The sequence below is a fragment of the Pinus tabuliformis genome, chromosome Q, assembly GCF_031772625.1.
Source record: "Pinus tabuliformis cultivar Carrire ecotype Pingquan chromosome Q, CPIR1, whole genome shotgun sequence".
In the NCBI taxonomy this organism is placed as follows: Eukaryota; Viridiplantae; Streptophyta; class Pinopsida; order Pinales; family Pinaceae; genus Pinus; species Pinus tabuliformis.
The window spans coordinates 186,276,317-186,292,167 of NC_142296.1; the positions used below are offsets into that span (position 1 = coordinate 186,276,317).

Consider the following 15,851-nt stretch of genomic DNA (forward strand, 5'->3'; position numbering starts at 1 on the left):
TCCTTTAGAAAGTGGTACTTGTGGCATTTCACATGCTAGATGGATTGCTTTCTTGACTGAATAATTATTCCCATACATACAACCTATTATATTCTTGAAGAGAATTTTTAAGCCTACGTTTATATCTAAAGCCCCACTGCCATGGATTCTCTCCATTCAAGGATTTTTAATAACCTACTTTGAAGCATTCTTGAAACATCAAAATCAAATGAATTGTTAGATATGGTATGATAACCTGCAGTTGCACAGAGAGGAGAACAACACAGACCATAAAAACGAACTAAAAACATGAGCTACACATAGAATATCATCAGCAATGGCCACTAGACATAGAGGAAAAATGAGTGGAATGGCTGTCAATTGAAAGCTTTTACCTTCTACCAAATGGATTAAAATTTGTGGCCTTTCTATTTTAAATGAAATCAGTTAACATAATATTGTAACATGGAAAATGGAATACTAACAAGTGGAATGCATACATGATGTCAGAGAAGCTAAGATACAACTCAAATACCTGCATGTAGGTTGTTAGTTGATGTCTCCAGAGTTTGTTTATGTCAATGATTCCTAAATTAATAGGTCAATGATGACTATTAAATTATTTAACCAAGTATTTTTGTAAGTATGTGTCCCTTTTTTTTTTATGAAAATGATTTAATAAAACTGCCTCTATTAAATTTTAGACAAAGTTATTGCAAAACGTCACTAACCTTAATCGAAATATATGCATATATTTCTATTTAATGACATTGTGATGTTGTGCTTTTATATATCTTAGAATAGTTTCATTACTCTTTTTTTTTTTGTTTCATATTGAATGCTAGGGTTTATACGAACCCAATTATGATTTCTTGTTTCTGCTGGGATTTTTAGGTTGAAAATGTACATCGAATTGCCAAGCTAGTAACCGAGAGAATATTGTTAGAATTTTCTAGGAGGTTAGCAACATTAGATTTATATAGCAATGAGATAATTTGGTAATAAGTCTCCATTTCTTGTGTACTTAGAAAACACTAGCCATAGTAGGATTTGTAAAAGATTTATTAGTCTTTAACATCTAAGCATGATTTGTTTGTCAATGGATGGCTAGTTGGGTTATCTAGTGATCTTCAAGTACAGTGGTGCCTTCAAAGTTTGACAAACATATTAATGTTTGTTGACTAATCTAACATATTTTATAAAAATATTAAGGTTTGCAAATTGGCGAAGACTACCAATATGCCAATTGCTCTCATTTGTTAGATTTCATATGACAAACCAAGTAAAATATCAAAGAGAAAAAAAATACAAAACTGAATGAAGAAACAAAATAAATAAATAAATAAAAATCAATTCAAAAAGAAAATCAAAATAGCAGGAAAAAAAAAGGAAAAAATGAAACATCTAATATTATGCTCCTATTAAATAACTTCTCCTCATTTCTTTTTCAAAATTTAGCAACTAGCAAAAAATGGTTAAAAAAAATTGAAAAAAAAAAACTTATAAGATTAAGAAATGAACCTAATTTAAAACATTTAAAAAAGACAAAAAAAAAAAAAAAAAAAAAATTAAATAAAAAATAATACTACTAAGAAATGGAAATTAAAAAGTCCCTTAACTAAAAAGAGAGAATCAGAAGGAGTTAAGCTAATTATTATATCACTACAGAAGTATGAACTACAATATCCAAATGAAAATGGAAATGGAAAAGATTTCCTTATTTAAGATTGCAAAATCTACATGTTTTTGGTATGTATGATACTTTGTTTAGGATTCTATTGCAAAATCTAGATGTTCTTGGTAGGTTTAATTTTAGTGTATATATAAATTTATATTAAATATATATGTGAGTGTAATATCAAGTTTATATATTTAACTGTGCTAAATTTAGATGGTAGGTTTAATTTTAGTGATATTTATAAATCTATAGTAAATGTGTATGTGATTGTAATAGCGAACTTAGATATAGATTTGTTAAATTTACCTTAATGGCACGAAAAACTATTCTCAGCTATAAGCCTATAGGTTTCTTCGTTATAAATATTCAGTGAACAAATAAAAAAAATGTAAAACTGTAGACCATGAGTTGATTGTTTTCCTATTAGATAGAAGATCCACGATTACTGTCAACCATCTTGGAAAATCTTTTCTTTTTAACCAATGGGAATCGCAATAGCTTAGACCGACCCCACGGGAGCTAAACTTTCTTCCCTCTATTTGATTCGAAATAATTCCGTCTACGTAAAATATCATTCAATCTATCGCTTATTTTTTAAACATCACGTTCTTAGTTCTCTCCCGACAAAATTATGAAATATGTAATCAACTTCAATACATAGATCTTATGACTCTTAGTTGAATACATTGTTACCTTTTTCATCTAAGGTCGATATGGTTCAGCCATTGTATATTTGAAAGGCTATCCCTGAACGGGGAGCTTAAGCCTGCACTCCAGAATTCGTGGGTTATTTGGATTACGAGGGTTCAATGATTCCTTGAAAATATAAATATAAATATAAATTTAAATATAAATGTAAATTTAAATTTTTAAAATATGCTATATCCACAATTTAAATTAAAAATTTTAAAATATGTGATATCTGCAAGAGATGATTAGTTGGACCAAATTTATATGTGTATTTTCTCTTCCTCTCTTGTTGTTTAATACGTTGCTGTGCTTTGTGCTTAGTCTTGTTTTGTTTTGAGTTGTGTTCAATGTGTTATGTGTTATGATCTCGTTTGCATGAGTCCTTATATGTCTCCCATGTGTGCGTATGTGTTATATTTTTTCTTGATATAATTTAGGAGGAAAATACAATTACAGCGATGACTATCATAGATCTATTTTAAATACAAATTTAAGATGAGGTGAGAGGGATCCAATTCTTTCACATGATTTTTTTTTATAAGCGCACATTCTTTAAAAGTTTTGTATAGTTATTTAATTTTTTTAATATTTAGATTTTTAAATTTTTTTATTTGGGCCAACATGAGAAAAAATTCAACTTTGATGATGGACAAAGATAGTTAGAAATCGTACTAGGTTATAGAATGAGCTTCTCGGCTCAATTAGTTAGAGAATATTTGGAGGCAAAGGCATGTCATTAGAAATCATGTGTTTGGGAATTTTGTGATCAAAAGTTAGGGGAAAAAAATACAATTAAGCACACAAAAATAAACTTGTATTGATAAATATTTGTCACATTACATCTACTGAGTTGCAACTCTTCTCTCTTCTTGCCTATTGGACTTCACACACACTACAATGTCCCAACCATTGGTATATAAACCCCACACTTACTAAATATGGTATCATGCAACCTCTAACTAGGCTTGATTTCTCTTCGACTAATTGCTTCATGAAAACCCACACTTTACTTCTAATATTAGACTTAACTTAACTCAACTCATCTCTTCATGCATTGCATGCATATGGGACTAATTATTATTTCCAACACTCCCCCTTAAGGACAACCATATGAATCATCATAATTCAAACATGAGTCAACTTTGTCGACTAGCCCTACAATAAAAATTGACTTAATCATAACTTGAACATGCATGTTGGTCTAAGTCTTAGGTAAGACATATAATGAGTCAAAAGAGTTTTACAATGCTAGATTCTCTTTTTTGTTTCTTCCGAATTCTATACCTTAAAAACCTCTTAATTTTTGGTTGTGCTTTCTTGATGTAAGATCCATATTTCTTCATTTGCTACTATTGCAATTTTTTTTTTAATTATCTTGTATTTGTTCTAAGCCAGTCTTCTACAACCTCCTCTTCAATAATTCATTCATTCATGGACTTATGCCACAAATCTTCTTCTTCAAACTGTAAACTTCGCTCTTCACTTGCAATTCATATTCATGATTTTCCTTTTGTAACATTTCTTGATAGCATAATTTAATCTCTCCCTGACTCCATTGTTGAAAGGTTGTTTCAACACTTTATTCTTCTTCAAAAAAAATTGCACATCCTTTGCTAGATGCTTTTTCTTCATCTTCTCTTTTAGCTATCACTCTAATGGGTATGTTATTCTCTTTACTTGAACACTAAAAAAAATGTTAAAAAAATATTCATTATACTCTAGAGTAAGAGTTTCCACGACTTCCTCTTCCTTATCAACCTTCTTTGCCTTCTCTTCCATCTATTTACCAACATTTTCTATTGGAAATAGGTTGTCTTCCAATTGGCTTCCAAAAACAAGAAAACTTTTCTCACAAAGTAGCACAATATCAATGTGTTCTTTTGGTTGCATAATGTGCAACCACTCATCGTTAGTTAATTATTATTCATTATATCGAGCATCAAATATTTCCTTTGTTTGGTCCAACAAACCACTTGCCAAACACAACTACTGCTAGTTCACACACTGCTTCATGAGCAGTTCCATCTTTCACTTCATAACTTGCTGCTACAGTGGCGGCTTCAACACTCAATTCTTCATAAAAAATGGCACTTTGCATGTTGCCACGATTTGTCCCTACTTCCAAAAATAGACCACAAATTTTACCAACATAATTTTATAGAATTGGCCCTGTTTCCAAAAATTGTCCCTGTTAAGAGTTTCTGACGAGAACCACCTTAATGAAGAAAAAACCCATCTTCTGAATGTGTTAAGAAATAATGGATATATTTGGCACCATTATCTTAATGATTTCGTTAAAGTTGGTAAAGGTCTGAATGTTAAAATAAGCCTAAGTATCAGAACACATGCGTGCATCTTCCATTCATCCAAGGGACCACCAATAATATCATAAACATTCTAAGGAAGCACAAGGTCCCCTTGACCTTTAGGCCCCTAAGAACCAATCATATCTATTTAAGGTTAGTAAAATACCCAGTGGAACCTAAGAGCATGAAAGTTGTTTATGTTATTCGTTCTGCATGTTGGACTCCCTACATTGGTGAGACCGACTGCTCAATAAATCAAAGGATTCAAGAGCATGCAATTGACATAAACCATGGGATGACCTGCTCCTTAGCACTAGAAGAACATGCTGAGAACACAAAACACCACATATGCATTGAGGAGGCCTAAGTTATTGCAAGGGTTGATCACTTCCATCACCAGAAGTTTAGGGAAGTGTTAGAGATCGAAACAAGTCTAGTAATATGAATAGAGATTATGGGTGGAGGAGTAACAATTGTTGGATCCCTGCCATCTCTTCTTAGGTTCTATTTTAGGGTTTTTCCTTTTTCATGTTTTTCCTCCCTTCTTGGTTCTTATCATTTTTTCTTTTTTTTCCAGCTTTTGTTCCTTTTTCTTTATTCGAATTCTTCATATAATCCTTCAATTTATTTTTATTTCTTCATCCCCAATTTCTTTCCCTCTATATCAATTATTGAATCAATCTTTTAATTTTCGATTCTCATTTCAACTTCTTGCTTCCCATATTTTATTACTTTGTCTTTAATAATTATAGTATCTAGAATAATTAGGATTTATAAATTGACTAATTATTTAGTCAATCTAATATAATTAATTATAACTTTTAATTTTGACCCTAATATTGATTTAGTTATCATTTAATTAGGGCTTCCATCCCCTATTCCTTTGGTTGAAGTAGACCCTTCCGATATTTTACTATTTTAAAAATATTTGTATCAAGATAGGAAATTTAATATAACTCTTAGAATTGAATTTCTCTTCTTGACACCCTCTAATTATTATATTTTTTGAATTTTTAATTGAATTATTCTCCTATTTTTAATATTATTTTATTTGAGTCAAACTAGCTGTTTGAATATAACCGTTAGAATTGACTTTCTCTATCGATGCCTTTTGTATTTAATATGGTGCCTAGATCTAATTCTTCATCTTGTCCAAATGATGAACTACACTAGATGGTTTGAAACATGTCAACAAAATTTTTGCAATGTGATTTTTACCTAAAGATGGCTCAAAATCATAAATTTAAATGTTTGTTTTCCTTCCTAATGATCTTTAATTATGTTATAGTTTTTTTTAGCTTTCCCCTTTTAATCTATTTTTTAATATATACAAATAAAATTCTTAGATGTTATTATGTTTCCCAATAATCTTAATAGATTTTTTCAAAAAAAATCAACTATAATTACAATTTTCACAAAGTATTCACACTTCAAGGGACCACTCTTTGCTTAAGATGGTAATACCAACCTTTTTACAGACATTCTTATAGTGAAGCGGTTAACCTAATGGTGTATGCATTGTAGTTAAAATGAGCGAAGGTTTCCAATCAAAGAAATTGGCCAATGATAAAGAAGCTAAAATTGTTAAAAATCTTAATAAAACATGACACACTAAATATGGTTATGAAATGGAAAATCTTAAAAGATTGTAAAGATCTGAGATAAAATAAATTGACCTATCAGCTACCTTAATCAAAATATTGAACCCATCTAACCGAAATAAAATACATTGAACATCAAACACATGTCCCTCCAAAAAGTATGGTACAAAATATTATTGTCTCCTTGTCTTGCAAAGTCATATTGATTTCTTCATGATTGTTGATATTTCACGCATGAAATATTTGGAACAACCTAAACATCCAACAAACCAAATTAGATAACTATTGATTATGGGGAAGAAATATAAGCACTCACCATCACCTATCTAGCAGGGTCAAGGGTTAGGAGTTATGTCAAGCCTCATCCATTTGTCTTTACTCATCGCAGATATTGTATAAATGACTATAATTGTGCTTGTCTCTCTCTCAGATATAACAGGTAACTATAAAAGAAAACAAAAGAAACAGAGAGAAATGGAAGATGCAATTTCGGCACACTCACAAATAGACATAAAACATAGCATTTACAATAAAAATCCCTTCATCTAAACTGAGCCTTAAGGATATTCAATGGGAAATACAGGCAGTATAGGTGTAGAAGTACCATCAAAATCTTCGCCTTGGCTGCATGGAAAAAAAACTACAAATTCTGCAACAAAATGAAATGTCATGGTCGAGTGCAATGAACCCAGCCCCAATAGAATCGTCTGATGATTGACTATGGAGAAGTCATGAGATTTATGAAAGTTTCTGATAATTTTTGTTGTCTTTATGATCTGGTTGGGAGAATTTAGATTGTCAATAATACACATAGACGGGCGATGGACATGGCAGCCTATAAATCTTAGATAGACATTCTCAAACTGTTTATGTTTTGGACAACTTATGATGCTAATCGGTGGCCAACAAACCTAGTTTCCTTCAGGTAGGTGGAGGCCACCAGAACTTTTTTTGTAACCTGTCTTACATATGAATAGAAACAAAATGGTCTGATATATGTTGGATATATTAAACTCAACTACTACAGTTAATAAAATGACAGCAACCATACTTTCCCAGTTGATTTTTGCAAGTTGTAGATTTTGTTTGGAGGCTGAAGGACATATGTTCTAATTGGGAGTATGAGTGTGCATTCCGCAACACATCTTACCATTCTACAACAGACATCAAAAATTTAATAAGGAATATGTATTTATGAAAGTGTTGGGAAATATGTATGGTCAAACATTTACTGTGAAACTCTTACTTGTAGTCTGCAGCCTCTGCAAGTTTAGAAAATAACTTACCTTGTACAATCGACCATCCTGTGTCTTAATATTTTTCTTTGTCATTTATTAATGAGTCAAATATATATATTTTTATAAATATGTATGAAAAAGTCAGCAACGCGTAGAGCGTCATCGTGAGCGCGAAACAGGGATACTGAGGAACGCTCAGGTCACTCGAGATGGAGTGCAGCACAGGAGGGAGATCCACTCCCTCCTACGAGGAAGCAACTGTTGGTAGAGGCAAGGCTTCAGTGGGTAAAGTCATAGGCTCTGGAGAAGAAGGGGAAAAAAATAATAAGAAGGAGTCATATGGGGCTAGGTCTAAGGAAAATAGTAGCACAAAGGACTAAGAGGAAGAAGATAAAACCCAAGGAACAAGGGACAAAAACCAGAAGGGATAGTGCAGACCTAAAATGGATACTATTCCGAGGGTTGTGTTGAATGATCTTGCTTTGTAGGAGCACAGGGACCATATGGGGACATATGCTATAATCTGCAAATTCATGGGAATTTGGCCCTATGAAAAGGCCTTACATACATGGATCAAATACCACTAGAAACCCAAAGGTAGTATTAAACTCCATCTGCGGTCGAAGGGGTTTTTTACTGAGGTGTTTACTAACATTAAGGATAAAGATAGAATATTCGAAGGAGGACCCTACTTCTTTGCAACAACAGGCCTCTATATGAGGTCGTGGAAAACGAACTTTGTTCCAGAAAGGGAGACATTCACCTCAGTCCCTATATGGGTAAGGCTCTATTCCCTACCTCTCAATTATTGGCAACATGGGTCACTTGCTACCATTGGCAATACGCTAGGGTGCTTTTTGAAAGCTTTGGAAGCCACTAGAGGGGGAAAATATACTTCCTATGCTAGGATTTTTGTAGAAAGGGATCTATCATGGGCTCTCCGAGATGAATTAATCATGGAAGTTTTTGATGAGGAATGGGTCAAAATGGTGGATTATGAGCACATCACATTCAGATGTCGTAGATGCCACGAACATGGGCACCTGATTAGAGACTGCCCTCTTAGCAAAGAAGATAATAAAGGAGAACCTAGAACTGTGAAGGATACTGAAAGCTTTCAAAAAGTGGTTAATAAAGGAAAAAGGGGCAGAAAAGGATCAAGGCAACCGCGCATCGAAGGGTAGAAGAACAGCATGAACAAGTTTCAAATACTGGAAGAAAAGGAAGAAACAACAAGTGAAGACCAAGCAATGGAGGATGGAATGAAGGAAAAAGAGATGGAGGAAAACTACAATATAACACAAGGGACTAGTAATAGGAAAGAAACCATGAATAGTATGGCTGAAGTAGAAATGGATTTGGAAATGACCCAAAGTGAAATAATCTGGAAGAGCATGAATTACAAGAAATTATAAAAAAGGAACATTTAGATCTGGAAGGGTTCTTGATGCAGGGAACCATGGGATGGTTGGATTCACTACCCAAGAGGACTGCAATAGAATACAACAGTGGTTTTTATGGAAGACTCAAGAAGGAGAGTTAGAAATAGGAACAACCACTGAAAAACTAGAAAACAAAGGAGTGAAAACAATGAAACCATCCCTCGGAGTAGCTCCTAGAAATACGGGTAAGAAGAGAGGCCAGAAGAAGCAGAAGGAGCTGCTGATGGAATGCAGAAAGCTAATGATAGATTTGGTTAAGATGAAAGACCTAACCAGTTACTCCTTTACAAGTCTTTAATAATGAAATTTACATCTTGGAATATCAGAGGTCTAGGAAGTAGAAGAAAACAAAGAATGCTTAGTCATAGAATGAAACAAGAAATGCCAGACATGATTTTCATACAAGAAACAAAATGCTCCATTCAGAAAATAAGACTCATACACAGTAAATGGCTCATTAGATATGAGTTTCTAGAGGTGAAAGTGGAGAACACAGCGGGGGGTATTCTTACTCTTTGGAATCCCCAAAGGATTAGCATCATGGATGTAGAGGCATCAAGAAATTATCTATCAGTGGCCATTCAATCTATCGGGGTTTTGGAAACCTTTCTAGTAACAAATGTTTATGGTCCCAAAAAATTAGAGGATAAACTCAAATTATTAGAAGCCCTTAGTGATCTCAGGAGTAGAAAAAATGGTATGATGTGGATCTTGGGCGGAGATTTTAACATGATCAAATCTCTCTCTCAAAAAAAGGAGGTACTAGAGTGCTTAATAAATACTACTTAGTGTTTCAATCATTTTCAATCAATATGAATTTGGTTGAGTCAGATTCAAGAAAAGGCATTTTTACATGGAACAATAAAAGAGGGGGAGAGGCATTGGTAGCATCTAAGTTAGACAGGTTCATGATATCGGAGGATTTAATGTTTCTAAATAGTGAACTCACAACTAGAGTGCTTCTTTTTTGAGGTTCAGACCATTGGCCGGTTCAGTTGGAAATCAAGGGTATTGATGCTCCGAGGAACAGACCCTTCAGATTTGAAAACATCTGGTTATCCCACCCGGAATTCATCAACAACATTAAGAAATGGTGGGCAAAAGACTTGCAAATACAAGGATCTAGGATGTACATTCTTCATAAAATATTAAGGCACATTAAGTTTAGACTAAAGGAATGGAACCAGAAGGATTTTGGTAACATTTTTGAGGAAAAGCAATTGGTGGAAATTAAAATCCAAGAACTCAACAAGGCTCTGATTAACAATGGATTTGACAAAGCCAAAAGTGAGCAAGCTGATAAATACCATATAGTTTGGGAAAATTTATGCAAACAAGAGGAAATATTTTGGAGACAGAAATCCAGAATACAATGGCTCAAGGAAGGAGAACGCTTGACACCAGATTTTTTCACAGATCTAGTATGGCCAATAGAGCTCACAACAGAATATACACGATTAAAAATGAGAGAGGGGAAATTCAAACCACTCATAAAGATATTGAAGCCATGATGGTCCAACATTTCAGGAATATCACTAGGGAAAACACTCCCGATAGAGTTCAGCCCATAAGGGGAATCACTAGGCATATTCCCAAACTGGTGTCCAGAGAGGACAATTTTAACCTCAATAAACCAGTTGAGGAGGAGGAGATCAACAAGGTTCTCAAATAAATGCAGAATGGAAAAGCACTAGGTCCCGATGGTTTCAATGTTGATTTTTTTAAAGCATGTTGGCATATTGTTAAAGAGGACATTTTGGTTGTTGTTGAGGATTCTAGGAGAAGTAAGACTATCCTGAAAGCTCTCAACACCTCCTTTCTTTCCCTTATTCCCAAACAAGACAGAGCTCAAGCCGCAGATAAGTACAGGCCCATTGCTTTATGTAATGTGGTTTACAAGATAATATCCAAAGTAGTGGCTAATAGACTCAAACCTCTCCTACCCTCGCTAGTGTCTGAGGAACAGTCAGGTTATGTGGAGGGAAGATAGATTCTAGATAACATTATTCAAGCTCATGAGGTGGTGCACACGCTTACCAGCAAAAAACAGGCAGGGATGTTAATGCAACTGGACATTGCCAAGGCGTATGACAAGGTGAATTGGAATTATATCAAGAAGGTTCTCCACACCTTTGGTTTCAATGACAACTGGGTCAAATGGGTTATGGCGCAGGTGTACTCCTCCAGCTTTTCCATTCTGGTCAGTGGATCCCCCTCAGAAATCTTCAGTCCCTCTAGAGGCCTTAGGCAGGGAGACCCTCTTTCTCCCTTCCTCTTTATTCCTATGATGGAAGGGCTCAAGCGATCCATTAATCATGCCAAAGATATGGGTAAAATCACGGGTCTTCAAATTTTTGAGAACAGTTCTGTGCTAACTCATCAACAATTTTTGGATGATACCTTACTGCAAGGCATTCCAACAGTCAAAGAAGCTTTGGCCTACAAGAAAATTCTTAAAGGTTTTGCCCTAGCATCAGGTATGGAAGTCAACCTCTCTAAGCCAAAAATCTTCTTCTTTAGCACTAACATTGCTATCCAAAGAAATATCTCAAGAATTCTTGGATTCCAACATGATTCCCTCCCCTCTAAATATTTAGGAATTCCTCTTATTGCCAGACCCATGCATAAGAGTATTTGGGAACCGGTCCTTAATAAGATGCAGGATAAAGTAAAAAATTGGACCTCCGGGGCCTTGAACCTGGCTGGAAGGTTAGTTCTGACTAAGGCTGTTCTCCAATCCATCCCAATTTATATGTTATCATCTCTCCCAGCCCCAAAAGGTGTCTTAGAGCATATCATAGACATTCAGAGAGACTTCCTGTGGGGTAAGGAGGAAACTAGAAAGTAATGGGCCCTAGTTTCCCGGGATAAGGTATGCAAGCCAAAAAGTTAGGGGAGCCTTGGCCTCGATGATCAAGAGATTCTTAGCAAAGCTCTAGGAGACAAAATCTGGTGGAGATGGTTGCAGGAGCCAAAAGCATAGTGGGCCAGGATATGGAAAGAGAAATATGCCAACTTGTGGCACAATAATGACCTCATTAGAATGTCTAGAATTATAAAAGGTTCTTACATATGGAATAGAGGCTGGGAGAACAGAAGTCTTGTTCAAAATAATTGTTTCTTGGAAATTAGAGTAGGAGATCTTGCTCTTTTCTGGGAGGACAAATGGCAACAGAAACTAACATTGTTAACAGAGAATTTTGTATGCCTCAAGCAGGAAACAGATGCCCAAGGATTAATCAGGGTTAAGAATTTTTGGGATCTCACGCATACCTCTGAAAAATGGGGAAGCTGGAGAAACATTAATTGTGGAGAGGATAACCCCCTAAAAATAAAAGTTGCGGCTCTTGGGGACTTACTCAACCAAAGGATGATCTTAAAAACAGAAGGTCAGGATCAATTGAGATGGGGTAACAACAAGCGCGAAGCCTTTAATCTCAAGGAAGCTAAGGGTTATCTACTAGGGTTGGATTACAGTGTTCTAGACAAGGTTTGGAAGCATCTCTTGAAGAAGCAAGGATGGATGAAGATCAAGATTTTTATGTGGCTAGTTCATCACAAGAAAATATTGACTTGGGAAAATATTAGAAAAAAGGGAACTATGGGGCCCTCCAGATGTCAGCTCTGTGAGGAACAGGAGGAGACGATGGAACATATTCTCAACAACTACTCTTATACTTCTTGTCTTTAGGAGTTGTTCTCTTCAATTTTCCAGTAGTCTGATAGAGATAGAGGAAGTATCGCAAATACCCTAAATCATTGGAGAAAAAAATTCAAGGAAAACGAGGCCCTTAATTTGGCCTGGGCCTTCACTCCCGGCTTTATTATCTAGAACGTTTGGAAAGAAAGAAATAAATGAATTTTCAAGCATGGTAAGTCTTCAGCATAACACCTTCTTGACCTTATCTTGAAACAAATGAGAGAAACAGTCAAATATACTGTAAGAAATATTCCCTCGAACCCCTGCACAGATGAAGAGCAGAAAATTCGCAGGCAACTGAGAATGCCAGAGATAACTCCTCAAGGTAGAAACAAAAAGGATAAAACCATGGTTACGGAGAACGACTACTGGAAACCCCCTCCGAAAGGCTTTCTTAAATACAAGATTGATGGTGCCTCAAAAGGAAATCCAGCAAATGCGGGCTATGGAGGAGTTTTCAGGGATGATGAGGGCAATATTATATTTATCTTCCACTACCATTTAGGTAGAGCTACTAATAACATGGCGGAAGTGATGGCTCTGGAGCAGGGTCTAGAGTCTCTATCACAGAATCATCACCCAAATGTCATTGTGGAAGCAGACTCTAAGATCACCATCAACGCAGCAAAAAGAATCAGTGGTGGTTTGTTAGGCCCCTATACTACTAGTGTAACCCCTAATTGTTATTAGTATAACCCACTTATTATATTGATGTACCCATGTAGTGCCCATATTGTTACTATTATGCCACATAGAAGCCCACCATTGTTACTGTTGTGCCCTACAATATTATTGTTATGTAGGCTTTGATTGTATTGGGACCACTTAGAATCCTATATATAGAAAGGAGGTATTTTCATTTGTATCATCCAAGAATTATTCATTTATGTAATGTAAAGGAGGTTGCCCCCTCGAAGAGGCTGAATTCTAAGGCGTTGATCTATCTTTTCTATCTTTTCTTGAGCTGGTTTCATAACATACACTCCTAATACCTCTCATAGGGATTTGTGGAAAGAGGGAGGACATTGCCAAATGAGCAGTTCTGGAGTTGGTTGGCAAGTGGAATTCCAGGTGAAGCCTTTGTGCCCAATTTAAAAACCTAGGCTGAATCATATTAGGATCAAAGAAGTTATGGGTTGGACCCAATAAGGTCACTATTCTGAATTTTTTCTAGATGTGAAACTTGTTGGGGGAGTCCAAGTAGTGTTATTGGCTCTCACACGTTGGGTGGAGCATTCTTTCCCCTATGGTTCTCATAAATTAGGTGGAGCATTCTTTTCCGTATGATTTTGGGGCTCGCCGAGACATGCACAAAAGAGGAACAAATAAGTAGTATGAATTCTTTTTTCTTACAGATTATGTATTCTTTTAGAAATATAATAGCGCATCCATACTTTGTTAGGGTCCTCTAAATATAAAAATAACTAGTATAAAAAACAAGACATTATCATCAATAAGGAAATATGTACATTTGAATTTCACAGTTTATGAAGAATCATTCCACTTAGGAAATTTTTAGATCAAGTAAAAATAATTTCCAAACGAAAAAAATTTTAACACTAACATTTATGAAAAAAATATTATAACACTAATATTTACGACAAAAATAGTTTAAGACAAAAAAAAGTTTGAGACAAAAGCAGTTTGAGACAAAAATATTTTAAGACAAAACTTTATATTTACGACAAAACTAATTTAAGACAAAATATTTTGAGAGAAAACTCTATATTTAAGACAAAAGTAGTTTGAGACAAATATTTAAAGACAAAAATTTATATTTAAGACAAAAACAACTTAAGACAAAATTATTTTAAGACAAAAACAATTTAAGACAAAATTATTTTAAGAGAAAACTTTATATTTAAGACAAAAATAGTTTGAGACATAAATATTTTAAGACAAAAATTTATATTTAAGACAATGGCCACTTTAGATGAAACCTATTTAAGACAATTAAGCATTAAGACACAAAAATATATATTTAAGACAATATTATCTAACAACTGCAAAATTGACTCTGACAATGCACCCTAAGTCCATCAACTTGCAACAACTATTGTCTTGCGCCTATACTGAGGTTGTTATTTTACTTACCATTCACGTTATCTTATATAAAGACAACGATTTGTAGGGTTGTTTGTTTTGTGGGGGTAGTCAACTAAGAATAACACAACAACTTTTACTCACAATATTTACGGAACATCAATTCCTCTTTTGTCCCTTTCATATCTACTGATACAATTAGAGACAACTTGTCTATCATTGCATTTAGCACTACTACATGAAGGGGTATTTTAAGACAAATTTTTAAGAGAAGAGAAATATATTGTCTTCAAATTTTCAATACGAGGCACTAGTAAAAATAGGTAAAGGTAAAGGATTAGGAGTTCATCTTTACGTTGTTGATGGGTTCTTCATGAAGTGGATTGGTGGAGGTCGACAAAACTTAATGGGATTGAGGGTGATGGAGGTCGAAAATAGAGGAACTTTTGTTGAATGTGGATAAGCAGTGTCATAGATGGAGTACCTTTTAGGGTATCCATTAATTTTGTTTTAATATGTATTTTTGACTATTTCATTTATTTTGAATGTTACTTCTATCTTTTGGTTGCTATTATTAGAACATTATTGTGCTAGAAATCTTGACTGTCATTGACAACATGGATTAGATTCACCTAAAGGATTGTTGAAAAATGCAACAATAAATTCTTAATTTGATTTTTGCTTCACTAAATTGAGAAAAAATGAATTTTCACATCAGCATAAAGCTTGGATGCAATTAACTTGTATGACATGCCTTCTATCACATAGTTTACTGAGTAAATTCAAATTAGAGGAGTTAGAGTTTAGTTAAGCATTTGTGATTGCTAATTTGTATCAATCAAAGTTAGTTATCTCGAGTTGTATTCAAGTAAACTAGTTCTAATTATTGGAGGAACTCATGGAAGGTCAGTTGTGTAGTGGGACTTCATTCAAACTCAGTGAGCATCTAGTTAACTGATCAATCATCCCAAAATAACTAGTGCATGCAAAGAATTTGATTTCCCTAGTTGTGGTGCAGATTCCAAGAAAGTGTAACATTAATTGTAGACTAGCACTGTGTGTACAAGTGTTGCATGCAATCAGATGATCAACCTTGGGAATCATGTAATCCATTTCGGAAAATTTCCTAAATAATAGGGGAATAATTTCACGAGGAATTGCGTAAGGAAATAGG

General features: G+C 34.5%; 1 pseudogene; it reads left to right on the forward strand.

The window, feature by feature from the left end:
- The first annotated feature begins 12,850 nt into the window (after positions 1-12,850).
- The window catches only part of LOC149218841 (uncharacterized), a 185,302-nt pseudogene continuing 182,301 nt past the window's right edge, over positions 12,851-15,851 (forward strand).